The sequence below is a fragment of the Equus przewalskii genome, chromosome 1 (assembly GCF_037783145.1).
Source record: "Equus przewalskii isolate Varuska chromosome 1, EquPr2, whole genome shotgun sequence".
Classification (NCBI taxonomy): Eukaryota; Metazoa; Chordata; class Mammalia; order Perissodactyla; family Equidae; genus Equus; species Equus przewalskii.
The window spans coordinates 143118643-143145209 of record NC_091831.1 but is presented as its reverse complement, the minus strand read 5'-3'; the positions used below and the strand labels follow the sequence as shown (position 1 = coordinate 143145209).

The window sequence follows — 26567 nt, the reverse complement described above, 5'->3', positions numbered from 1 at the left end:
GAATTTAAATAACTTCCCCCCGTTCATATAGTGAGTAAGTCTTAACAGTACTATTCATATCAAATTTTGTCTTTCACCAAATCTCAGCACTGTATGGCCCTCCTTTGAGATCTTAATATTTTATGGAAAATAACTACCTCTCAGATTAGATCAGATCATCTTGTTATATTCTGTTAGTATTCTGTACTTTTCTTCATAGCACTTTTTATAATTTGTACTTGTAGATTATCGACTTCCCTACAACAATATAAACACATTGGGTGAAGTGACTTAGTTGTTTGTACTCATCCCTATTTTTCCAGCACGTAGCACAGTGCCTGGCATATAGTAGGCACTCAGTAAATATATACTGAGTGAATAAATGGATACTAATGGATAAATTTTTGAAAGGGTCCTTTTTGCGTGATAATTGACATCTGAAGAGGAAAAAATGTTCTGCTTCTGTCATCTGTCTAAAGGAGTGTTCACACCTTCTGTCATAAGCAGATCTGAACAACACAGGGAGAGTCAATCACAGCTGGGGATTAGTATAAGAATTACTTTAAAAGCAAACAAAATTTTCTATTCTGAAATAATTTTAGATTCCCAGGAAATTGCAAAAATAGTACATAGAGTCCCATGAACTTATTTTTAATAATGCATAATATGGGTCATTGTAGAGAATTTAATGAAAGATAAGGGTACAAAGACCAAAATAATGATTTTCTTCATAACGACTGCAGTACCCATCATTGATATTTTAGCGCATTGCTTTCCACACTTGTTTATGTGTAAGTATTTCTACATGATTGAAATCAAGTTGTGTATGATCAGTATCCTGATATTTTCACTTCATATTATGACATGAGCATTTTCCTATTATATTAGACAGCTCTGAAAAATGCCACTATTATGCTTAACTAGGATCGCTTCAAATGAATTTACCATAATTAACTTAATCATTCGGTTATTTTGAGTATTTGATTTGTTCTTAATTTTAATATTATAAATAAGGTTACAGCAAACACTTTGAAAAATCATCTATGACAGAGTTTTGTTTCCTTGTTAGATTCCCTGATTGTGAAATATTTGATAAATACTGTGATTATATTAAATATTCTTGATTCATACTGACAAATTTCTTTCCAGAAAACTTCAACCAGTTTATTTTCATATAAGCAGTTTACGAGAATGACTACGTCAATTGATCCTTATCAAAAATAGATATTAGACCTTTAAAAGAAACTTTCTTGATTCGATAAACAGAAAGTAGTGCTTAGCCATTGTTCCTTAGAAACCACAGCGCCAATGGTGGGGCCAGCCTTGTCCTGGAGCCAGCAAAAACATTAGTGAATGCGGGGCCAGATAGTCAAGCTGGACCTGGGATGACAGTACTACCTGGGGAAGCCAGAGACCCCAGGCTTTCCTTTAGAGGCCACTTCCTCACATTTCTCTGAATACTCAGATCTTTGACGCACAGCACTACAAAAATACTTCTCAGGAAAATCAGACACCAGGGAGCCATCTTATGGCATTAAATAGGGTCAGGTTACAGAGTAGAATCAGGTATTCCCACATAAGGAACTCAGGCCACTGAATTGAACAAAAATAGAAAACCCATCTTGTATAACCAGGTCTTTGTGAAGAGTAGTTCTCAGCAATGATGAGCACAACTTCATCCTAGGAACACTCCAGGAAAAGGTTTCTAAGTCACACAGCCCTCCAAGAGAGTCCATATACCTCCAGCTTCTCTAGTCTCTTAGGTTGCCAGAGGAGTTTCCTTAGCATGGGGCACCCACCTATAACCAACTCAGCCTGCTCACCTAACATGGGGATTGCCTATGTCATCTAACCTCAGATGGCATTCACAACTCAAGCCAGTACAGCAACTTAGGCTTTTATGTGGGGATATTTTTTGGGTTATCTCTGGATGGGTCCTCCACTGCGGCTACTTCGCCCCTTTAATCTCATGTAGGGAGATCTTCAGTCATTGTGTTAGGGCAAGATGCAAATTTCCTGCCAAATCAAATTTGACAGACAAGGCCTCTCCCTTATTTTTTAACTCTTTAACCCCAAAACACAATTCTACCAGTCACCTATCAGGTTACATTTTATAAAGATCCTAACAATGTACATATATGGAGGAACTTCTGTTTCTGCTATAAATAATAACTGCTTTGTCTTCGTGCCATAAACAACTAGAAAACTACACAAAAGTATACTAAACAATCTCTTTTTTTATAATTGATTATAGTTAATACTGGGCTGGGATTCCTCAGATAAAGAAAACAAATAAAGTGAGCTCTATGATCATTCTTGTTTTCTACACAGAGGATCATTCCAGTCCGTGAAAGAAAGATAGGTAATCCAAACAGAAAGTGTCAGTCATACTGAGTTGAGAAGACAGAGATTAGAAGTCAGGGGAGGAGACTAAGGTGATAGGAATTTATGGGGCAGAGTATAGGAGAGAAGGGAGATCACCAGAGACAGCTCCAGAAATTGGTAAAGTGATTTTCTTGAGTCTTTTCCACAAAATAAATTCAATGCATATGGTGAGACTCCAAGAAGCTAGGCAAAGGCAAAGAATTAAAAGCTAAAATATTTCTAGGGCTCACACTGCACCAAGAGATAGTCAGATTCTAAAAACTGGAGTGGAGAGACCTTGTGGAATACTCAGGAAATTCACTAGAGACCCCAAAAAGACTCATGCCTTGAGAGTAAAGCTAAATTAGTCTTAGCCTAAACACTAATCTAGACTTGTCATAACAATTCTTAAAACCAAACCTCAAAACGATTAACTGATCCACAAACTATATAACTGCAAACCACAAGATTCAGGTCTCTTTTAAAAAGGCAATAAAATATAGACACTCAAAAATGTAATATTTACAACGATAAGGATCCAATAAAAAATTATCAGACATGAAGAAACAGCAGGAAAATCTATAATCTGGAGAAAAATCAGTCAAGAGAAAAAGATTAAAAAATGACAGAATGATTGAATTAGCCAAGAAGAAATTTTAAATAGTTATTATAAATATGTTCAAAGACTTATGAATATAATAATGAATGAAGAAATAAAAGATATGATATAGAACCAACTGAAATTTTTAGAGCTAGAAATCAACATACTTGAAAACTTCACTGAAAAATTCATTGGTTGGACTTAATAGAAATAAGACACTATGGAAGAAGAGATCACTAAACTTGCAAACAAAAGCAAAAGCTATTCATAGTGAACCACATAAATAAAATATTGAAAAAATGAACAGGGGTACCACGACTTGTGTAATACTACCAAGAAATCTGACATGTGTGTAATTGAAGCAACAGAGAAGAAGGAGGGGAGAAAATATTTAAAGAATACCCAAAATGTTTAAATATTTGATGAAAATTGTAAGTCCATAGATCACATGAACGTAAACAAAACCAAAGCAAGATAATCACAAAGAAAAATGCACCAAGGTACATCATAATCAAAAATAATGCAAGCCAGAAGACAATGAAATAAAATTGTTAAAATGCTGAAGGGAAAAAAAAAAAAAAACATCAACCTGGAATTCAATATATGATAAAAATATCTTTCAAACTCAAATAAGTAGAAAAACAAACACTATGAGAATTTGCTGCCAGCATACCTACACTACAAAAATATTTAAAAGAATTTCTTCTGAATGAAGGAAATGATATCAAATGAAAACTTGGATGTATGCAAAGAAACATATATTACTGGAAATTATAACTATCTGGGTAAATAAGAACAATGTTTTGTCATTTTCATATTTGTTTAAAAGATAATTAACTGATTAAAATCAAAATAATAATAAAAATATAAAAATAATATAAATATAAAATACATAAAAATAATATGGTGTGAGTCTGGGTTTCAAAACATATACAGAAGCAGAATATGTGACAATAAGTGGAAATACATCATTGCAAGGATATTGAATTATATACAAATCTTAATATCATTATTATGAAAATAGATTGCAATATGTTCAATATGCGCATTGTAAACTCTAAAATAACCAACAAAAAATAAAACAGAGAGGTTATAGCTAATAAGCCTTTTGCAGATGTGAAATTAAATAACAGATAGTCCAAAAGAAGACAGAAAAGGAAGAAAAGGAAAGTGCAAATAATAGAAATCAGAGATTAACAGCATGATGGTAGAACTAAAACTAACCATATTGATAACTATATTAAATGTAAATGGTTTGAAAACTTCATTTAAAAGGCAGAGATTACCGGACTGGGTAAAATTGCAAGACTCAACTACATGTGGTGTATAAGACCACTTAAAACAGAAATATGATGACAAAATAATGGAGAAACATATTTGATGGAAATAGTAATTTTAATGATGCTGACAGGTTAAAATTAAAAGGATAGAAAATTTTGTCATATGAATATTAATCATAGGAAATCAGGAGTGACTACATTAACTACAGACAAAGCAGACTTCAGAACAAGAAATATTATCAGACATAAAGACAAACATTCATAGTGATAAAAGCATTAATTCAACAAGAAGACATAACAGTGAAACACAGAAGTTTGCTTGCTGTAACTAAAGCAGTGCTAGGAGAAATATATATAATTTTAAACATTTTATAGTAGAAAAGAAAGAAAACCTAAAACTATCTAAATTTCTACCATAAGAAGCTAGAAAAATATGAGTCAATAAAGTCTAAAAAGTGTAGAAAGTAAAGTAGGATGAAAAACAATTAATTAAAAACAATACAGAAATCAATGAAATCTAATATTTTTTAAAAGATGAATACAATCATAAATCACTACTTAAAGTAAATAAAAAAGATAGAAGATATTAATTACCAATATCAATACTTAAAAAGAGAATATCCTTACAGATGCTATCAACATCAAAAACAAATAGAGTGTTCATAACAACTTTATGACAATAATTTGGACAACGTAGGTGAAACAGACAAATCCCTTGAAAGAAAAAGCTACTAAAATTGATACAATATCAAACAAACTGAAATTCTCTGTATTTTGTTTTATATGATATGATATATAAACATATAATTTCTTCAGAGTCAGGTGGTTTTGCTGATGAATTTTATCAAACATTTAAAGATGAAATAATACCAAAAAACACAAACCGTTTTTGGAATAGAGATGGTAGAAACACTTCTCAACTCCTTTTATGAAGTGGTATTATTATCGTATGAAATCCAGTTAAAGATATTGAAAGTAAAGAAAATAAAGACCAAAATCACTTGTAAACCCATAAAAATGTAGATGTAAATATCCTTAAAAAATGTTAACAAATCAAATTTACTTATATTTGAAAAACATTCTATGTCACAACCAAGTGCAGTTTATCCTACAAATGCTAAGCCTCTTTAACATTCAAAACTCAAACTCTGCAGTTCACTATATTGATGGGATAATGGGAAAAAATATCATATGCTAATCTCGTTAGATTTCAAGAAGGCATTTGGAAAATATCAACACACATTCGTAATAAAAAGTATCAGCCAACTAGGATTAGAAAAGTAATTACTCAATATGATTAACAGCACCTAACAAAAACTTATGGTTGACATCATTCCTAATCTGAAATAGTGAACACTTTCTCCCCAGGGTTGGGAACAAAACAGTAGCTTCCTCTTTTACCATTTCCATTCAACACAGTACTGGAAGATACAGCTGGTAAATAAGTCAAGAAAAATAAAAACACATAAGCTGGAAAGGTCTAGGTAAAATCATCTGCAGACTGTATAGTTATACATGTAGAAAATTCAAAAGAATCCACAAAACAGCTACTAGAATTAATACATGAAGTTAGTAAAATTTTAAGATATAAGATTATTATACGAAAATCAATTATATTTCTATATACTATTGACAAATAATTGGAAGAAGAAATTTAAAAAGCAATGTCTTTTACAATTGTATGAACATCATAAATTATTTAGGAATAAATGTTACAAACTATTTGCAAGACACATGACAACTACAAAATTTCGCTGGGAGAAATTAATGCCTAAATCAATGGAGAGCCTATCACATTTGTAGACTGGAAGTTTCAAAATTGTTAAGATGTCAATTTTGCTCAAACTAACCTATAGATTCAGCACAACCAGTTCAAAATCTCAAGAAGATTTTATGTAAAAATTTAAATAAAAATATAAATGACCAACATAGCCAAACTAATTTTGAAAAATTAGAAGACGGAGAGTTTATTCAACCTATTTTCAAGATATAATATAAAGCTACATTAATCAAAACAATAGAATATTTGTAGAAAGATAGCTATATAGATCAATGACACAAAATAAAGAGACGGAAAGCCAGTCCATAAGTATATGGTTAATTGAATTTTGATATGGATTCCAAAGTGAATCAATGGAGAAAGCATAGCATTTTCCACAAATGATGCTGGAAGTCATATATACGGGGAAAATGGACCTGTATGTTTGCCTCATCTCATACATCAAAAATTAACTCAAAATTGAAAACTACTAGGAGAATATGAGTGAAAATTCTGGGATTTGGAGCTATGCAAAGATTTCTCAGATGTCACAGCAAAACAAATAACAAAGGGGAAATTAATGAATTAGACTTCATCAAATTGATAGTGTCTGCTTGGTGAAAGGCACCATTAAGAAAATGAAACAGCCACAAACTGAGGGAAAGTATCTCCACCACGTACATGTGACAAATGACTCATATGTAGAACACACAAAAACTGCTTACAATGCAAAGATAAGAAGAAAAACATCCTGATTAAATGAATCAGAACAAAAACTTTGAATGGTCATTTCACAAAAGAAAATGTACAAATGGCCACTAGGCATATAAAAGAGCTTGACCTTCATGAATCATCAGAGGAATGCCAATTAAAACCTCAAAGAAAGAATGCAACATACCCAACAAAATGGGTCAAAGTAAAAACTGACAGTACCAATAATTGGCAAGGATGTGGAAGAACTTAAACTCTCATCATTGCCACTGGGAGTGGAAAAAAGTACAACCAATTCCAAGAATTATTTAGCAGGTTTTTAAAAAATTAAATTAAATGTGCATTCAGCATATGACCCAGAAATTCCACTTTCCAGGTAGTTGAAAGCTGTCTACGCAAAAACTGCTGTAAGAATGTTCATTGTAGCTGTGTACATCATAGCCATGAATTTGGAAACAAGTCAAATACCTATCAACAGGTAAATGGATAAATAATAGGAATTATCCTCTACACTGCAATAAAAAGGAACAAAAGCAGTGATGCAGGCAGCAGCATGGGTAAATCCCAAATACATTGTGTTGAGCAAAAGAATCAGCCACGAAAGTGTGCAAACTATAATCCCACTTACATAAAATATTGGAATGAGCAAAATTAATCTTTAGAGACTGAAAGCAGATCAGTGATTGCCTGCGGCTGGACTGAGACAAAATTTGCGGCAAAGAGGCTTAAGGAAATATTTTGGAATAATTGAAATGTTCTATATCTTGATTTTAGTAGTTGTGTATATTTGTCAAACATATGAAACTGTGCAACTTAAAAGAGGTGATGGGTATTGTTGTTTATGAATTATAGCTCAATAAAGTTAATTTTAAAAAGCAAGGCACATACTCTTGCAAACTACATAACGGTGCTTTAGGTGTATGTTTCTAATGTAACTAAATGAGGCTGTGCCACAAATCTCATCTTTTAAACAGTTTTTTCATTCAATAATCTTTTCCCGAGATCTATTCATGTCTCTGTGTTTATTTTTTCTAGATATTTAAGTTTATGTGAATAAAATTGTAATGATGTTTTATTACATCTTTTAAATCTGCTATTTCTCTAGTTAGTTCCCACTTATCTTTCCAAATATTGTTTGTGCCTTCCTCTGGTTTAAAAACAAAAATTCTCAATTAAGTTTTGTCTTTAAGTCTTTCCAAGAAACAACTTTTGTCTCTTAACGATCTTCTCTTGAATCTTTTGCTTTATATCTGATTGACTTCTCCTCTTACTTTTATTTTCCTTCTTCTCACTTAATTTAGGTTTGCTCCCATTTTTCACTTTCCTGGGCTGGGCAAGACATGTAGTCAATAAATTTTAGTCTTTATTCTTTTTTAATAGAAATGGTTTATCCTATAAACTACCCTTTAAAAGTGCATATAGCTTCAGCTGCATCTCATAGTTATAAGGGATATTTTCATTGTTATATTTTTACAACTAATCACTATTAAAGGAAAAATCAAGTTGCGTTTACATTTGTCATAGATCTATAGCAAATAACTCTAGTTAAATCAAAATTATTTTTGCTTTTTACCTGTCTATTGATAAACCACACCCATAATAATCCACAAAATATTGATATTATAATGGAGTAGTAACTGTAATTAAAGTAAAAAAATAAACAACTCACATATAAGATTCAATTCTTGATAATATTTACCAAAAGCTTTTCTAAAAACTAGTTCAGCCACGTTTAATTTGAACAAATGGGTAGTATCTTAAGTAGTCACTGATTCTGAAACTGATAATATAATTCTTGAAAGTGATAATAAAAAAGAAATAATAAAAACATTTTGGTGAGAGAGAAAAAAAATCCAAAGATATTTTGGTGTGATTCTGGAAGTTCAAACAGTTGGTTTATTTAAAGGTTGAATTAAACTTGAAGAAAATCTCTTCTATTTTCAGGATCGGAAATTGATGGGAAAATAAAGCCCATGGAGAAACAGAAGACTTCCTGTCATTCTCTGTCCTTAGACCCACGAGCAATAGTGACTCTCAGATGGAGCAGGAAGAAGGAAGACAGACAACAGAGGTAAAAGCCAGACTGAAGGAAAAGAAAAGCTTTGCTTTCAGATAAGGTTCATCTTAAGAAGTTCAAACACTCTTTGGAAAAGCTAATTGGGATGAGCTAACTCTAGATTCACTGGCTAGCAGCTGGATCATTCTTACCATTAAAGCCAGGAGCTCATCTTGCTCTCAGCCTTGGATCTGTCTATGTCAAGCTCCTGATTTCAGGAATTTATGTTCTCTGTAAGATGTAGGTTGGTGCTCTTCAACTTTTCCTGGCTTTCCTCTTGGCTTTATATTTCTGATGACTATTTATTTAGATGCTATTCTTTAAGGATGACTCGACTGTTTTTCATACTGCTTTTGAATAGAGCTGAACTTGCCAAAGATTTTAATATCCCCTAAGTCGGTTTGGTAAGATGTGAGGCAAGGTGTTTTTTCCCTTTTATATAAAATAATCTTTCAGCTGACTGAGAAAATCTGAACAAAATTTAGAAAGCCATGCTAGTGCAAAGTTCAGCTGCACCCTATGCTGACACAGGGAGCTGTGTCTGGGCCAGATCTCATGCAACACCACGCTGTGCAACTTTCCAAGGATCAGATGGAAGTCAAGCTCCAGTATTTCAGAGCCTCTCCTTGGTGCTGAAACTTATCACAGAGCCCCACCTAGCCACTTTGCTCCACAAACCATGACAAACTAAAGAATACCTCAGATTTCTCCAGGAACCCAATATATAATAAATATAATCGTATTTGTTTATAACACTTTTTGATATTATAAAATGTGTTACAATAAAACTGTTTATTAGAAAAAATTTTAAACCAAACGAAAGTAGAAAGAGTAGTACCATCAAACCCCATATTCAACAATTGTTAACATTGTACCATACATCTCTCATTCTTCTCTTTTGTCTCTCTCTGTATCTATCTCTATGATAGATATATAGATAGAAATACAGATACAGATGTGCACACCTATATGTTTCTTAAACCATTTCAAAGTAAATTACAGATACTTGACACTTCAACGTGCATCTATATTCTCCTGTATTATAATATACTAATATAATATCACACATAAAAAAATTAAATTTTCCTAATATAATCCAATATTCAGTTTATACTCAAACTTCCACAATGTATCCCCATTTTTAAAAAATAAATCTAATAAAAAATGAGCATTACATTTGGGTGTTATATTTCTTGACTCTCTCTTCCTTTGTACATTTTTATTGATGTATTATATACATACCTTTGAGTCTGTTTCACTTAAGACAGAACCCTTCTATTTCTTTTTTACATTTTTTATTGTTGTTGAGAGGAGACATATATACCAAGGTGTATATGCCACTGTAAGTTTCCCTCTAATGATTGATCTAACTGCATTCAACAGATTTTGATATGTTACTTTCTCATTGTCATTCAGTTTGAAGTATTTTACATTTATTTTGGTGATTTTTTTTCTTTGACACATGAGTTACTTAGACATGTGTTATTGGGGCCAGCCTGGTGGTGCAGTGGTTAAGTTCAGACATTTGGCTTCAGCGGCCCAGGGTTCACCGGTTTGGATGCCAGGTGCAGACTTATGCACAGCTTACCAAGCCATGCTGTGGCAGGCATCCCATATATAAAGTAGAGGAAGATGGTCACGGACGTTAGCTCAGGCAGGATGTTAACTCAGGGTTAATCTTCCTTAAAAAAAAAAAAAAATATGTATTGTTTAATTTCATCTGTTTCATTTTACTTTTTAAATGTGGCTACCAGAAATTTTTAAATTACATATGAGTAATTTAAATTTTTGATATAAACTACATATGAGGTTTACATTATTTTTTGTTAGTACTGTTTATATTCTTAATAACTTTTTAGACTGATTTATCAGCTATGAGAGATATGTGTTTCACTTGCATGAAATTAAAGATTATTGCCTGTACTCCTAGATTTCTGAATGTTTTTGTTATAATTATTTCTGAACCATATGAAATTATTTTTCTGTATCTATTAAGATAATATTTTTCTCCTATGGTTTAAAAGAGTGGTGAATTATACAGAAAAAGGTAATACCTCATTGTTGATTTAGGTCAGGCCTTTAATCAACAATGAAATTGAAAATTAAGGACAGAGAATGAGAATTCAGAGTGAGAAAAAGAAACCTGAAGACAGTATGGAGTCAATGAAACCAAGGCCAGAGGGCGTTTCTACTTTGTTGAAAAAGGATGAACAGTCAACAAGAATAGTAAAAAAAGTGTCCAATAAATTGTGCAACCCAGAAAGCAAATCTAGAAAATTAGATTTTGCTGTGATTTTTTTTTGTGGGGGAGGGGATCCAAAATAAAGTGGTTTGAAGATGTAGGAACAGGAGGCAAAATAAGCACTAAACCTGATTGCCTTCACTCGTTTACCTCTGACCCAGAGGTTTGTTTCATGAGAGAGAAGAAAATCTCCACAATAACAATTCTACTTTCTTCATCCTAAGCATCATCCACCTACTTCCTCACACACACACCCCAAAAGGAAAATTTCCCCTCATCTCTCAGAAGAAGAATATATAGTAAATATAATTGTTTATCATCTTAATAAAGCACATTAATTATCAAATATTATCTTTGATTTCAAGAAGTTATTACCATAAATATAAAGCAGAAAATTCTAAAGAAAAAAAAGTTTGTTGTTTTTACATCTTAATATTATTTTATAAAGTAAAGCCTCATGTGACCTTCAGGCAGAGAAAAAAATTACATTTGGTAATTGAAGCCATTTTCCTATTTCTTGTAAAGAGACCACTATTATATTATTTCCTTGTAATGATCTAATTCTCATTGATATTTTACTAAGCTCTCTCCAAAACTGAGATGTTAATCAAGACATGGATGGGAAAATGATGTAAATCCTTATGTTCAACACCATGAATATTTGGTTTATTCCTGCGTAATGGCTTAAAAGATCTTACCCACAGGCTTTAGACCAGAATTAATGTAATTATGCATTTTCAGGTCTAATGCGTAGCAGCCCAGTCTTCATTCAGCATTAATGTTAGTAGTATAAAAAAGAAGCTTTTAAAACCAGTAATGGGATTTATAACCTTAATGAATAAATTCTCTATTCAGTTGCACTTCCATAGTTATAATGAAGTTCTTGCTTTTACATTTATTTTCTCAAACCTAAGGATTAATTTGAATTTTGAAATATTGGATGGTGATTCACAAGTAGTTTTCCAATGTATCACACTCTGTTCTTTTTTAATTCCTGGCTGCTTTCCCTGATTATCCATTTTCAAGACCGATGTCTCATGCATTTGAAATTACATAATCAAATAAATGAGAAAAAACAAGACCACAAATATTGTACATAAAAGTTTCACTACATCTATCAATTTCTTGAGAGAACTAAATGATTATTCCTACATCAAAACAAAATACGAACTGTCATGGCTTTCTTTATTTAAAATTTTTGTTATGAGTAATGGAAAGAATTGATTTTTTTTCAAGCACTATTTACAGTACAATGTAACTATACTTGTAGAATATAATAGATCTAGAAATATGACATTTTGTGATTGACTACTTACATGCAAATAAAAAGTCCCTTCCTTAATATATTTGTAGTATCTTTATAAATTTTGGAGCTATTATTTAATGGATTAAATTGAGTTAAAAATTATGTAATGGAGCCTATATTGTATTGCTGAAATTACAAGTGCTAAAATTATATGGAAATAAAAATGCCCATTCCTCACAAAAATTACCTTTTAAACTAAAATTACTGACCTCCAGTCAATAAGTCACACTAAGTTGGTATGTCACCCACTACACATATAATCCAAGCATATAGGAATGTCAGATAAAATATGGAAAAATATTCATATTATAGAGCTAAGATTGAAACCAAGAAAACCCAAAGTGGTTTACAGATGATTTAGAAGAGAATTCCAGGACCTGAAGTCTCATCCTCTATGTGGGAGGGGAGTTCAAGCTAAGCACCTGTTGTACGCGATTAAAGCCAGGATATCCCAAAACATTTCTATGTACAATAACTAAAGATTAGGAAAATTCTACCTATCGATCCATAAAGGCATCAAGGAAGTTTGCCACCTTTGAGGGGCCACAGGTAGAAGCAAAGCAAACGGCAGGAACATTGAACGTCTTTCCTGTGCCACATCCATGTGTGAAAACACACAAACTTTGTGGTGTGGGATCTCAAAACAAATATTTACCATAAAAATAGTCTGTAGGTGGTAACATATTAGACCTAACAGAGGCAAATATGAAGTCATCTCTGTAAAGTCACTTCTATAACTTGGGTTCTCCACAGAAATAAGTTTCAATGAAGTTTAATTAATGATCAAAAATCGCAAACCACCATTCTCGAAATGCTAGATAATTCTAAACCAAAATAACTAGGTTATTTTAAAAGGGATGTTTAGACTAAGAATGTTTTAAATGTTCAAAGATAATTTTAAAAAATGAAATGGAAACCATAAGGCAAGAACAGGACAGTATGAGAGAAAGTAATTTCTTCTGTACTTTGAGAGAAGAGAGAAGGGCTTTAAGCAGAACACTCAGAAAGACTAACATGTGTCCCTAAAGTTTGGGATCAGTTTCTCAGTCTCGTCCAGACAATCACAAAGGAATGGAGATTGGTGGACATGCTGGTTTGAAGGTGGGGCTGAAGGTGCAGTGCTGCTCCATTTTGACATGCACTCATAGCATTTTTCAGGGCCAAGAATGCATGAGTGATTCCCTTGGACTAGATGTGGCCCACATGAAAGAGAGAATGTCCCCAGAGGAATAAACATTGAGAACTGGAAAGCTGACGTATAGCTAGAGAGCTCGGCATTTTAAAAAGAGACAGAAATAAGCTATAATTAGGATACATTCTCCCTAATCTAGGAAACGCACAAGGGGATTCCCCTCAAATTAGGCAGAGGTGAGGGAGAGAAAAGGGAGAAAATTTGAAGACCCATCCAAGCGCCCACAAGAGAAAAGATTTAGCTTTATAGATCTGCTCCTACTCCTGATTGTTGACCCATCAAGCCTCTAGCATTTGGTTCATTTCAGTCAGTGGAAAATACCTGCAGGATATTGAGAAGGTGGGATGAACAGGAACTTGGTTTATTGATTCCCTTGGTTCCCTCCCAGCTGGGCTGTGGTTGGCAGTGTCTGTATTCCTCCACCTAAGGATAAAGCTGTTGATGGGTGACCTTAGGTACGGTGGTGTCTTTCCACGCTAACTAGCCATTGGGTGTTTCAACTTTCCTTTGAAAACACTCTCTTCATTAAACTCTTGGCAGTCACCCCTTTTGGAAGTGTTACCTGTTTCCTGCCAGCACCTTGACTGACATAGACCTTTATCAGTTAAGTCAGAACTTTCTTCATCCCCTTACACCTCCTTGCTACCCAACCTTCTTCAATTCTGGGAGCCCTGAAACAGGGTTAGGAAGCCAAGTAAAGCCCTGTGGAAATTAAGGCAGGGAGAGAGAAGCAGAAGACCATGTACACCTCATCCCAACCTCAGACTTTGTTCATGCATTTGGCCCAAGCCAGAGATGGGGAGAAGTTTTGACATTAAATCAAATTTAGATTTTTGACTATTACATGAGACTCTAATGATCCCATGGGACCCAAAACTTTAAATACCAAATTGAGGCAATATTAAGTACCTCTAAGTAACCATATGATTCTTCATTAGCCAAGGGCAGCCAGAAATGTCATAGACTACTGGAATTTTTGCTTATTACTTGGGAAGAGTAAACATCCAGAACATCAGTTTAAAGGAACAAGAGAGACACACGAAGTTGCTTCATGATTAAATTCCGCATATTCATGCTGTCCAACTTACCAGTTATATATACAAGCAAAACATAAGTTGGAAGGATATATACCAAAATCTTGATGGTAGAGGTCCCACGGGGAGATGGTAGCTAAGGTTACTTCAATATCATACATTTATCCACTTTATATCTTTTACCAAAAAACTATCTAAAGCAGCAGTGTTAACCTTTTTTAAAGATTGTGGATGTGTGGGTGTATGAATGCTTGTGATATTATTCTCATTACTTTTTCCTCTCTCTTTTAAAACTGGGCCTTTTACATTAAATCAATATATTCTTAGTCTTCACAAATTCTACCTTTTTTTTTTTTTTGGTGAGAAATATTGGCCCTGAGCTAACATCTGTGCCAGTCTTCCTCTGTTTTGTCTGAGGGATGCCACCACAGCTTGGCTTGATGAATGGTACATAGGTCTGCCCCTGGAATCCCAGCCTATGAACTCCAGGCCGCCCAAGTGGAACATGCAAACTTAACCACTACACCACTGGCCTGGCTCCACAACAAATCCTATTTTTGTTTAATCCACAAAGACATACTAATTTATACTACCAGCCTGAAAAATAGTGCTAGTATTGGTCATTTCTTAGTTTACAATCTGCTTTGAAATTTCAAGTGTCCTCACAAAGGCAGGAACTCAAAACTCTACACCAATGATATAAATGCTAATGGGGAACTAAATGACATTGTTAGCTACAGCTCATTTTGCAGTTATAATTAGGGGCAGTCAGACATGGGCCTGTAACTCAAGGGCTTAATGGGAATCCCTCAAGCAGAACTATTGAACTGACAAGTAGGTCTGTAAGAACTAGACATAACACACCCCCAACAAGAATCTTTCATGGAAACGACTTCCTAAATTTACAAATTGACACTAGTCTGTTTTATAGCTCCTGTTCAGAAAGAGATTTTTCCCTACTTGGCAGACCACTCAAAACTCTTCAGTCAACATTAAATTGCTGTTTACCAATTTTATTGAAAGCTACATGGAAGTATTTTTGGCCTCTGACAGGATTGCCCACGTGCTCTGGGAATGATCAATGTGCACTGTACTCTGATGTAACCTAAATTAAACTGGGCCATCAGTTGGCTAATTCCAGCTAGACGTCAAAACTTAAAGAAACTAAAACCAACAGCTTATTCACACACAGAGACTCACACACACACACACACACAGCACACCAAAAACAAACAAATGAACAAACAAAAGACCCCTAGTAATGTATTTCCTGAAGGCTACTGAGGAGACACCAAAGAAAAATTATGTTTTATAACAAAGAGCAAAACTTTCTAAAAATCGTCTTTGCCCGGTTCTATTCTGAACCCCTCTCATAATTTGGCACCAACTCCCCAATCTCTCTTCCGACTGCCAAAGCTTCAACCCACCATTACACTCTATCTCTACCTCACTCCTCTCATTCTTGCTCCCACCCTCACGTCTCAGATCTATTTTGTCCTTCAGAAAGCATCTTCACATTCTTTCTACTCTAAACGAATGTATCCTCTTTGATCAATCAATTAGTCTCTTCTTAACCAATACCCCAGCCAGAACAATAAAATCCCAAAAGTTCAGTATATCAGGAAAAGAATTTTCCTGGGAGGTCTTAGGGGAAGGCACATAGAGTTGCCAGATTTTACAAACAAAAATGCAGGAGACTCAATCAAATATGAATTTCAGATGAAAACAAAAACACGTGGGTTTTTTTAGTAGAATAATGTCTCAAAGAGGCCAGCCTGGTGGCATAGTAGTTAAGTTCAATGCTCCACTTCGACAGCCTGGGGTTTGCTGGTTCAGATCCCAGGTGCAGATCTACACACCGCTTATCTAGCCATGCTGTGGAAGCATCCCACATACAAAATAGAGGAAACCTGGCACAGATGGTAGCTCAGGGCTAATCTTCCTCACCAAAACAAAACAAAAAAAGAATGTCTCAAGGAAATATTTTAGGAGCTGGCCCAGTGGCGCAGCAGTTAAGTTCACATATTCTGCTTCTTGGTGGCCCAGGGTTTGCCGGTTTGGATCCCCTGTGCGGACATGGCATCGCTTGGCAAAAGCCATGCTGTGGTAGGCGTCCCACGTATAAAGTAGAGGAAGATGGGCATGGATGTTAGCTCAGGGACAGTCTTCCTCAGGAAAAGAGGGTGATTGGCCATTGTTAGCTCAGGGCTAGTTTTCCTCAAAAAGAAAAAAAAGAAAAGAAAAGAAATATTTTAGACATACTTACAGTAAAAAAATATTTGTTGTTTATCTGGAATTAGAATTTAACTAGTGTGCTGTATTTTATCTGCAATCCTTAAAGGGAGGATTTATAAATACATTATTGTTTTTGTCCTTGTGACACCTATACAATGCAAAGATCCAAGTAACACTTATGGTTCTTCACCTAGCATGTTGTGATATTAAGTATTTGTGAAAAGACTACTTCAATTCACACAGCATCCAAGCTTGGTATGGGCTATTTCCTAAACTTTTCACTGGCATTCCTTCATATGTTTGATGCCTACAGTAAGATCCTGCAAATCACTCAAGGAAAATACTCTCATTTTTTAATGCTCTTCATCAACAAAGGGACATTTATAGGAAAGTGTAAGGAATATCATTCAGATCAGCCCACAGTTGAAAGTAAGGGCTGTCACTATTGTCTTTGCAACCAAAACCTACATTACTAACATTAAATCTCTTCAAACTCTAAGAGAGAAAAGCAAAGGAAGATGGAGGAACACAACTACTAAATGCTTTGAAACACAAGCAACATCGACGTGGTCTAGAGCATTCAGATTCAATTCCTGTGTTGAATTAGAAGTATGATCCAACTTTCCTCCTTGACCTTTCTTAAAAAACAAAAAAAAACTCCCTTAGTTACTTAATAACTAAGAATTTTAAAACAATTGACCTAAAGTCCCACGCTTTAGTGGCTTTTGTGCTAATATACTTAGGCCAAATTACTTAAGCTGTAAAGCAACAGACTTAGGGTAAATTTGCTGTTGTTACATGCCATTACTAGTCATGCAGGCCATGTGCACTATTAATTAAAGTGGAATTAAAGTGGCAAAAACACATCTTGGGGCAAATAGCACAGCACATTTAATTTTAGAAGTTCAATATACAAGGGTTGAGTGAAAACTGGGTATGCTTTGACTTCTCTGGCTAATAATATATTAGTTGAAGGATGGATTTTAAGGAAAAAGAAGAAGCAATGGGATAAGGTCCACAGAATTCATTATCCTTAAAGCATATCCTATTATTCACAGCCTTTGGTTTGACAGAACAAGGAAATGTACTACTGAAGGTTCACCTATGGCACCAGCATATAGATAACCCTATGGAGTCAGGGTACTGTTTTACAGGATACAGTGTATCTCTTAAAACAGAAGCCAAGAGATGGTTCAGCTTTCTCCATATGAGCCCAGGCACCAAAAGAAGAAGGTAGGACTGACTTTTCTTCCAGTTACTCCACTAACGCAGTTGAAGAATCTGATGTGACCTTGAGCTCAATGCATTTAGAGATCCTAAAGCCCAACAGAAGAATGTTTCGTTACCATATATCATCATGGTTCAAGTGATTTGGATGCTGCTACTATTACTGGCCATTTTAGTTTCTATATAATGGTAAACTAGCATTCAGAGAAGGGTATCATTTTACTGATCAGGATGATTGATCATGATTACCAGGGCCAATTGCATTGGTGCTGTTTAATGGACACATGCAATACTGTTTGAATCCCATGGAATTCATAGTCTTCTTTTCTCCAATAGTCGTGATAAATGGGAAACTGCAGCAACTCAATAAAGACAAGACCACCAATGACTCAAATCCTGCAGGAATGAAGTGCTGTGTCACCCGACAGGTAAGAAACACCCTGCAGTTGATATGCTGGCAGATGGTAGGGGCAATATGGAATGACTGTTGGGAAAGTATGAGAATGACTGCTTAGGCACTATCAGCTTTAGAAATGGTAGCCATAGCTAATATGGCAGCAGCTATGATTTATGTTAATTTATTGTTTTATGTTCCTTCATTTTTTTCCATTATACGAACAGGGCAGCTAAGATTTTCAGTTTTAGATGGAAGTATGACTAAATTGGTATCACTGCATGATGCTATGGTAATGATGTGACTTTGTGCGCCCCCTGTGTTGGATATGTAAACTTTTACCAGTATCAAGCAAGGATGAGTGGACACTGAAGGGAACGGGGTGAGATGTGCTAGATAATTTCCCTTTACTCTCCATATTCACTTTCTACTTTTCTCCATCTAGCTAGGGCTACATACTAGCTTGGAAATCATAAGGAAGATGCTCACCTTTTAAAATATTAAGTTCTATGTGCTATGTTATACACATAAAAAGATACACATAATATTTATGTAAGTTCTGAGGCATATAAAAAGAGATACACTTAATATTTACCTAAATTTTAAAGCATGATTTTAAAAGGACAACTCATAAGTCCTCTACCCAAACAAAGATCTACTCAAACATTACCAACATTCTTAGTGTTATACTTTTCCATCCTTTGCTTCTGGTTATTTAACTTTTATAAATATTTTTCCTCATAGATAAAAGAGATAATAACCTATCCACCATGAAATCTCAATGGTTCAGCCTTCAAACTATATCTAGAATCTGATCATATCTTGCCACCTCTACCACAAAAACACTAGACTCTCTAGACCAAGTCACCAAGATCTCCTGTTGGAACTGTTGCTATAACTTTGAAACTGGCTCCCGGATCTGTCCTTTGTCTCCATGTCTTCTATTCTTCCCATAGAAGCCAAAATGACTCTTTTAAAATATAAGTCAAATCATATAACTCCTCTGGTCAAAAACCAGTAATTATTTTCCACCTCACTGAGAATAAAATCCTAACTTCTCACCGTGGTTAAGAAGGTGCCACATAATTTGTCATTGCCTCCCCCTCTAACCCCAACTCTTCCCACTCACCTCATCCTGTTCCACTTCAGCCACCATGGTCTTCTCTCCATTCCTCAAACTTCTCTGTTAACACTCTTAAACTTTTGTACTTACTGTTCCCTCTGATTGAAATGCCCTTCTCTCACAGTTTCCCCAAAACCCCCATTCCCTCACTTAGTTTAGTTCTTGATCTTTTCAAAAGCCATCTTCACAGAGAATCTCTTCAGATGACCCTACCCAAAATGGCACTTCTTATCTCCTTGTCCCGTCTCTCTTTATCACTTTTCCCTGTTTACACTTATAGACATTAGAAATTTTTCATAGTGTGTTACCCACCTTTACAATGTAAACACAACAAAGACAGGAACCTTGCCTGTGTAGTTCACTGCTATGTTTCCAGCATGAAGAATAGTGCCTGGCTCAAGATATTGATTCTTGACACCCCAGCCTCCAGGTGGCTGAAGCCCCTAGACAGTTTACTGGAAGCAGCCTTATGTGTTTACTCCCAGTGTACTAATATTATCATTGCCTTAGTGTACTGTGAGTGATAATGCAAAATCTTAGAAGGACTTGATTACAGAGAATAAAATAAATATGATATACAAATTCAAACTTTATGCAAAAAACTTTTATGACAGTCATGCAAAACCTATAAAAATACAGATGAGTAAATACAATCCACAAAACATTGTGTTAACACATGTTTAATTCACAAATGAATATCTCTGAAAAATGAATGCTGCTCTAGGCATTCAATTTGATGGTAATGCACCACGGGATAACATCACAAAGCTTTTTGAATGAGAGAAAATTGACACACAAATATCAATAGCAAGATAAGAAAAAAAAATCTATGAGGTAATGAACCTCTAAGTGATCACTAAAATATCAGTGGAAGAGATTTGAAAATAATGGAAAAGGGTCCTGAAGATATTTTCTTCACATGCTAATGACCTCAAAGTACTGGGCCTTTACAGGAAGGCTACTGAAGACAAACTAGGAAGAAACATGCTACTTTGGTTTGTCTAAATGTGTAGCTTTACAATCAGATTTACGCTCACCCTGAGAGAAAGCACAGCTCTGGAGGGGAGATAGATAAACACACCTAAAAGAATCGAAGGATTATAAGGACAGATTCCATATCAGAATTCTTTAGGATGTGTCTCTGTATAAATAGTTCCTCAGAAACCAATTCTGCCTAGTTACAGATAATTAGAGATGCTTATCCTTTCTATAAAATACTTCTGAGGGTATTCAAGTGCTATAAACAATCCTTTTATATCAGTGGAAGATATCTCCTATTTTTGAAGTCTCCACAGTGAAAAATAAGAGTGGTGATGTCAGCCACCACCATCAGCATTTACTTTCACTTCTGCTAAGTCTAGCAAGAAAAAATAAAAATATAATAAAAATTAATATTAAAAAGCCTGAGAAACAGAGAGAGAAGCAGGTTATGACTTGAGGAGCAGCAGCACAATGTAGGTAAGATTCTCCAAGAAGATTCTTAGATGATCCTTTGCATACCTTCCAATATGAATATTCTGCAATCTCCACTGAATAAGACAGAGCTCAGTCAATTAACCAAATTATGACTAAGGAGCAACATGTTTGTGTGTCAAGGGTACCACATCATCAACTTCTTAAACTATCCACAAAGTTGCACAAATGCAACTTGCAACTTGTTTTTAATGCGAAGACAGCACATTTTTTACTTCTCTCATAACATTTTTAATAGTGCCCTATTGGCATCAGCATCTTTGTCAGAGACTCTTCATGAATTTTCAGTATAAAATGGAGCATAGAAATTACAGAGGAGTCATTAATCTATCAAGTGAGCGGTAAGTAGTGTTAATTTTGTCCATATATATTGTCACATCACAGTCCATAAAAATTACCAAGAAAGCCCAGATACTGTGTCACATAAATTCTGACAAAATCTGTACCATGTCACAATGAAATATATATGAAAGACATCCCCAAGAGACTCTTTTTGGGATATTTATGGTGAATATTGTATAGTGAAAACCCTTATAAAATTATTTTTATTCAAAATTCATGTAGCAGCCACTCAATAATACATTTTATTATTACATATTGTTTACACTTCAAAAAGTTGAAGGATCTGAGTTGAATTATTCATTTGGTTTGGAGATTATTTGTGTTTTTCTTTCAAGGAGCATTTAATATTTAACACAATTTTTCTTAGCCCTTATAACCTCAAACGTTTTAATAACTTTCAACAGAAAAATATACCCAAAGTCATAAAAAGCAGCATATTGAAATAGAGAAGATTCTTATGTTTAGAGGGGAAAATAAACAAAATTACATGTGCTCAGATACCTCCTCCCTTTCTTCCTATGAGTCAGACCATTTATTTCTATGTATTAATCTCTTTGCTGTAGAGAGTTGGGCATCTTCATTATTTGATATTTAGAACCTCAAGACTTGATCATATGGAATCGTTTCTCTGGGATTGGCTTCTTTCAACGTTTAAGGGATTCACTCATGCTGTTCCATGTATTGATGTTTAGTTCCTTTTTATTACTGAATGGTGTTTTATTGTATGAATATGTCATGATTTGTCTGTACATTCTCACGTTATTGGACATTTGGTTGTTTATAGTTCTTGGCTATTATGAGTAATGCTTGCATAGAATTCTTGTGTAGCTATTTTTGGGGATAGATAATTTAATTTTTCTTGAATATATAACTTGGAGTGGATTCTCTGGGTCTTAGGGCATTTTCTAGCACGATAGAAATGTTCTCTATCTCGATTGGGGTGTTAGTTAAGGGAATGTGTACATTTGTTAATACGCATCCAACTGTATCCTCAAGATATACTCATTTGACTGTAAATAATCATATCTTTAAAAAAATGCTTGCTGTATATTTCCCATTATTTTACTCACTCATTAATAGTTTATTTATAATACCAAAATTCAAGCACAACAAATTATCAACCTCATTTATAGTGTAATTATGTTATTTAAGGAGATTTTATGTACATTATTATAGTCTTGAATTTTAGTAGCAACTCTATTTGCCTGCTAGAGAAAATCTTATCACTCTTTTGTAGACACAGGAAGTGAGGCACCGAGATACTAAACGGCCTGACCGAGTAACATGGCAACAGATATTAGGAGAGTTCAAGGTCCTCAGGCCAGTAGAGCCAACAACAATCAATGTTTCATGGAGCTGTTTTAATGGAAATCCTTCAGCATCATGTTTAGAACATTTCCCAAATGAATAGGTTTCAGAAAAGAGCTTCTAATTATAAGCTAATGTACCACTACTTCAAACTAGATGAAATGGTGAGACATCGTTCTTTAAAGATTTCCTAAATGTACTTAAATTTAACAACCGCATATACTCTTTCTTGATCTGGTACATTATATGCAGGTGTGTTCATTTTGTAAAAATGTTAAAGGTCAAAAAATGAATATGAAGAAAAGAAATCAGCAAATACATTAGAGTGAATTATAAAACTTTTCTGAAAAATATTAAAGGTGTGGTAAATAAATGTAGTTATATGCTATGTTTAGCGATCAAAATGCTCATCTTAAATTATCGATTTTCCTAAGTTGACCAATAAAGTAGATTGCAATCCCAATAACTCTTTGAAAATGTAAACCTAAACATAATTTTATAATTTATATTGATAGGAGCCAATTATGAGCAAGATACACATTCAGATGAAAAGGCGTGGGGCATGTTCTAGCAGTAGTTTTTAAGATAGTGTGATATTGATCCATGATAGATAAATGATCAAAGAAGAGATAATAGAGATCTCAGAAATAGACTCACATATGTATGGAAATTTGATATAAAACTGAAAAATCATTGATGATTACTTTGGAAATAAGAGTTCTTCAATACTTGTTGCTAGGAAACCTGTTTATCCTTGCAGAAAAAATCAATTAATTAAATCCCTACCTCAAACCATACAAACAAGATAAATTCCAGGTGATTGAAAGAATGATGGAAGAGAAAACTATAAAGCCTTTGGAAATCATTATAAGATATCTTTAAGGTGGCAGGGTAGGAGCAAATTTCTTTAAAAGGATTATGAAATGAGAAATAGTGCTCAATTTGACCATCTTAAAGTTAAAAATGTCTTTTCACCAAAATAAATCACAGTGAGTATAGAGAGGTAAACCACAAACAGGGAGAACGATTTTAGAAATCATATAATTTACAACAAATTAGTAAGCAGAATATACACAGCAATTTTACACAGATGTAAAAAAAAAGAACAAAAAGATAAAATGGTAAAAGTGTACTTTAAAGATTAAGAAATGTTAATGGTAATATATATATATATATATGAAAACAATGCTCAACCTCATTAGAAGTCAGGTAAATGTGAATTAAAATCACAATGATACCCAACATATTGGCAATAAATAAATAAATTTGGATAAGAATACAGGATGGCTAAGTTGTAGGACAATAGAAACTCTCATACACTATTTATAGTAATATAAATTGTTACAATCTCTTTAGAATATTATTTGGAATTACCCTATAAATATGAAGATAAGCCTAATCTTCATTTAACAATTTCATACCTATGTGCATTCTTTGGCAAATATGTTTATGTGCTATAGGAAGCATGTTCATATCTGCACTATTCATACTAGCTAAAACTGGAAGCAATCCATTGCCTATTAAGAGCAGAATAGGTACACTGTTGTGCATTCATACAAAGAAATACATTGCAGCAATAAAAAAGAATGATCTACAGATGCACATGTCATCATGGGTGATTCTCAAAAGGATAATGAGGCACAAAATACACAAGTCACAAAGGAGTATGTTTTATATATTCATTTATACAAAGTGAAAAAAACGCATTTTCAAAAATGTCATGTTAGAACGTGATGTAAATGGTAAACTTATGAAGAGAAGCAACAGAAGGATGAAGAGGGATTTGTTCATGGAGGAGCTACATAGAACTTATGTACTAGTCACTTTCTTACCTTTCTCTTGCTGATGTTCGATAAATAGTGTTAATTTTATTGTATTTTTAAATATTTATCTACTTTACACTTTATGTCCTCTTCTATATCTTTGATATGCCACTAAATAAAAACAAATACAAAACATGACAAGCTTAAAAGTTTCTATAGAGAGTAGCATTTGAAGAAATGATAGTAATTTGACAATTTCTACTTCTCTTTTTAGGAATTACCGAGAAGCAACAAGAAGAATTTTTAAAAACTACATTCTCCTTTAGCTATGTAACAAGGAGACAGATCGAAACCTCTTAGGCAATTGGAGGAAACGCTGCCACGCGCAGTGGAAACAAGCAGATGGGTTTGGGGAGGACCAGGACAGCAAACACTGAGGCTTCTGGTAACAGACAAACCAGCAACCAACACTTCTCACAGATGAAAGAAACATCCTGAAGCATAACCCCTAAGGTCTCTCTTCATAAGAGCAGAAATAGTGTACATATGCTGGAATCTGAAATGTTCCTGCTCAAGTTTAGACCCTGAGAAGCATAGTAAATAGAGCTAAATAAAAGTTAGACTGACGAGTCCTGTTTTTCTGAAGCAGTCTGCCTCAGTGGCTTCAAGGGAGAAGGAAGCCATTGCATCGAGAAACATCCCAGAACTTCCCAATGCCATTAGATGGCAAGAAGTAAAGATCACATGATTTCACACACAAAACCCTTGGCAGTAAAGGAAATTCCTGCAAACCAACCTTCCTTTGAACAAATATGTAGGAAATATCTGAGAGGGGAAAAATACTCACCTATGACTTAAATGATTCATCAAAAAGGAAACAGCAGAAAATCTTCATGGCTGCACTATAAGAAAAGGAAGAAAACCTAGAAGATGAAAATTGTGGCAAAATTTCATTGGGGGTTAAAAAACAATCAACCAAGCTATTGATTCTCCGAAACAAAGCACAAAAGCACAAAATGCAACAGTTGCAGAAAGTGATTTCCAACAGACATAATAACTTAACAAGGAGTAGGCGTTGTTCAGGGTAGAGGTGTAAGATAAATATACAATAAAGCCATTAGAGAAATTAAGGTAAACTTGAAAGGACTGCAAGAAGAAAAAGACAATACACAGTCATGATCATAAAATACAGAAACGAAAAAAGATACAGCAAACAAAATAAAACAATAATGTTAAATACAGAAATGCTTAGAAGAATTAAAGAGAAAATTCTGGCTATAGAATAGAGAAAAAGGATATCACACATTTAGAAAACTGAATAGCCAAATTTTAAAAATCTGAAATAATAATTTTATTACTGCATTATAAACTGCCCTAAAATGTAGTGGCTTAAAACAAGAGCCATTTTACTTGCTTCGATTCTGTGGATGAGGAAGGGCTGTGCTGCACACTTCGTTTGCTCCCTGTCCTGTCAACTGCAATCGACTGGTATCTCAGTTGGGTTAGAAGTTCCAAGAGCATTTGGCTCTTACACGTGCCGTATCTTTCTACACGGCTAACGTGGGCTTCATCCCAGGCGAGGCTGACTTATCCATAGCGCCTGGCTTCCACGAGAGAGTTCCATGAGGGGTGAAAGTAGAAGCTGCAGATTTCTTGAGGCCTGGCCCCAGAAGTAGTACAGCATCTCTTCCATCACATTCTGTTGGTCAAAGACAGACACAGAGCCAGCCCAGATGCAACAAGAAGGATAATATTCCCACCACTCAATTTTGGCACAGGATGGCAAAGAGTTTACAGCCATCTTTAATCTACTACTCAACAAGTATATAATTGAAGAAAATAATACTGGAAATAAAAGAAAATTTAAATAACATGTTGAAAGTACACCCTGCGTTCCAGGAAAATCTAAAACTAAATAATTGCCATCAAAACATAGACTCATAATTGTCACAGACTCAAATTATAAATAGCTAACACTAACTTAGAGTGTTACTCAGTAGTTACATGCCAGACATGAGTTTGCCAGATTTAGCAAATAAAAATGCCTCATGCAATACTTGGGACATACTTATACTAAAAAAAAAAAAAAAAATTGTTGTTTATCTTAAGTTCAAAATGTAACTAGTCATCTTTTATTTTATCTGGCAACCCTTCTAAACAGTAATTTAAGAAATGTAC

At 34.3% G+C, this 26567-nt stretch overlaps 1 long non-coding RNA gene across 2 annotated transcripts in view; it reads left to right on the top strand.

Annotated features, from left to right (window-relative positions):
* LOC139084025 (uncharacterized) overlaps window positions 1-26262 on the top strand; it is a 70174-nt gene extending 43912 nt beyond the window's left edge. Inside the window, exons 3-5 of one of the 2 annotated variants that reach the window (XR_011541310.1) lie at window positions 8639-8765; window positions 18323-18414; window positions 24664-26262. This is a non-coding gene — a long non-coding RNA (uncharacterized lncRNA). Of the gene's footprint in view, window positions 1-8638; window positions 8777-18322; window positions 18415-24663 lie in introns of those variants that run through there. The other variant, XR_011541309.1, reaches the window with a different exon arrangement.
* The last annotated feature ends 305 nt before the right edge of the window (window positions 26263-26567 follow it).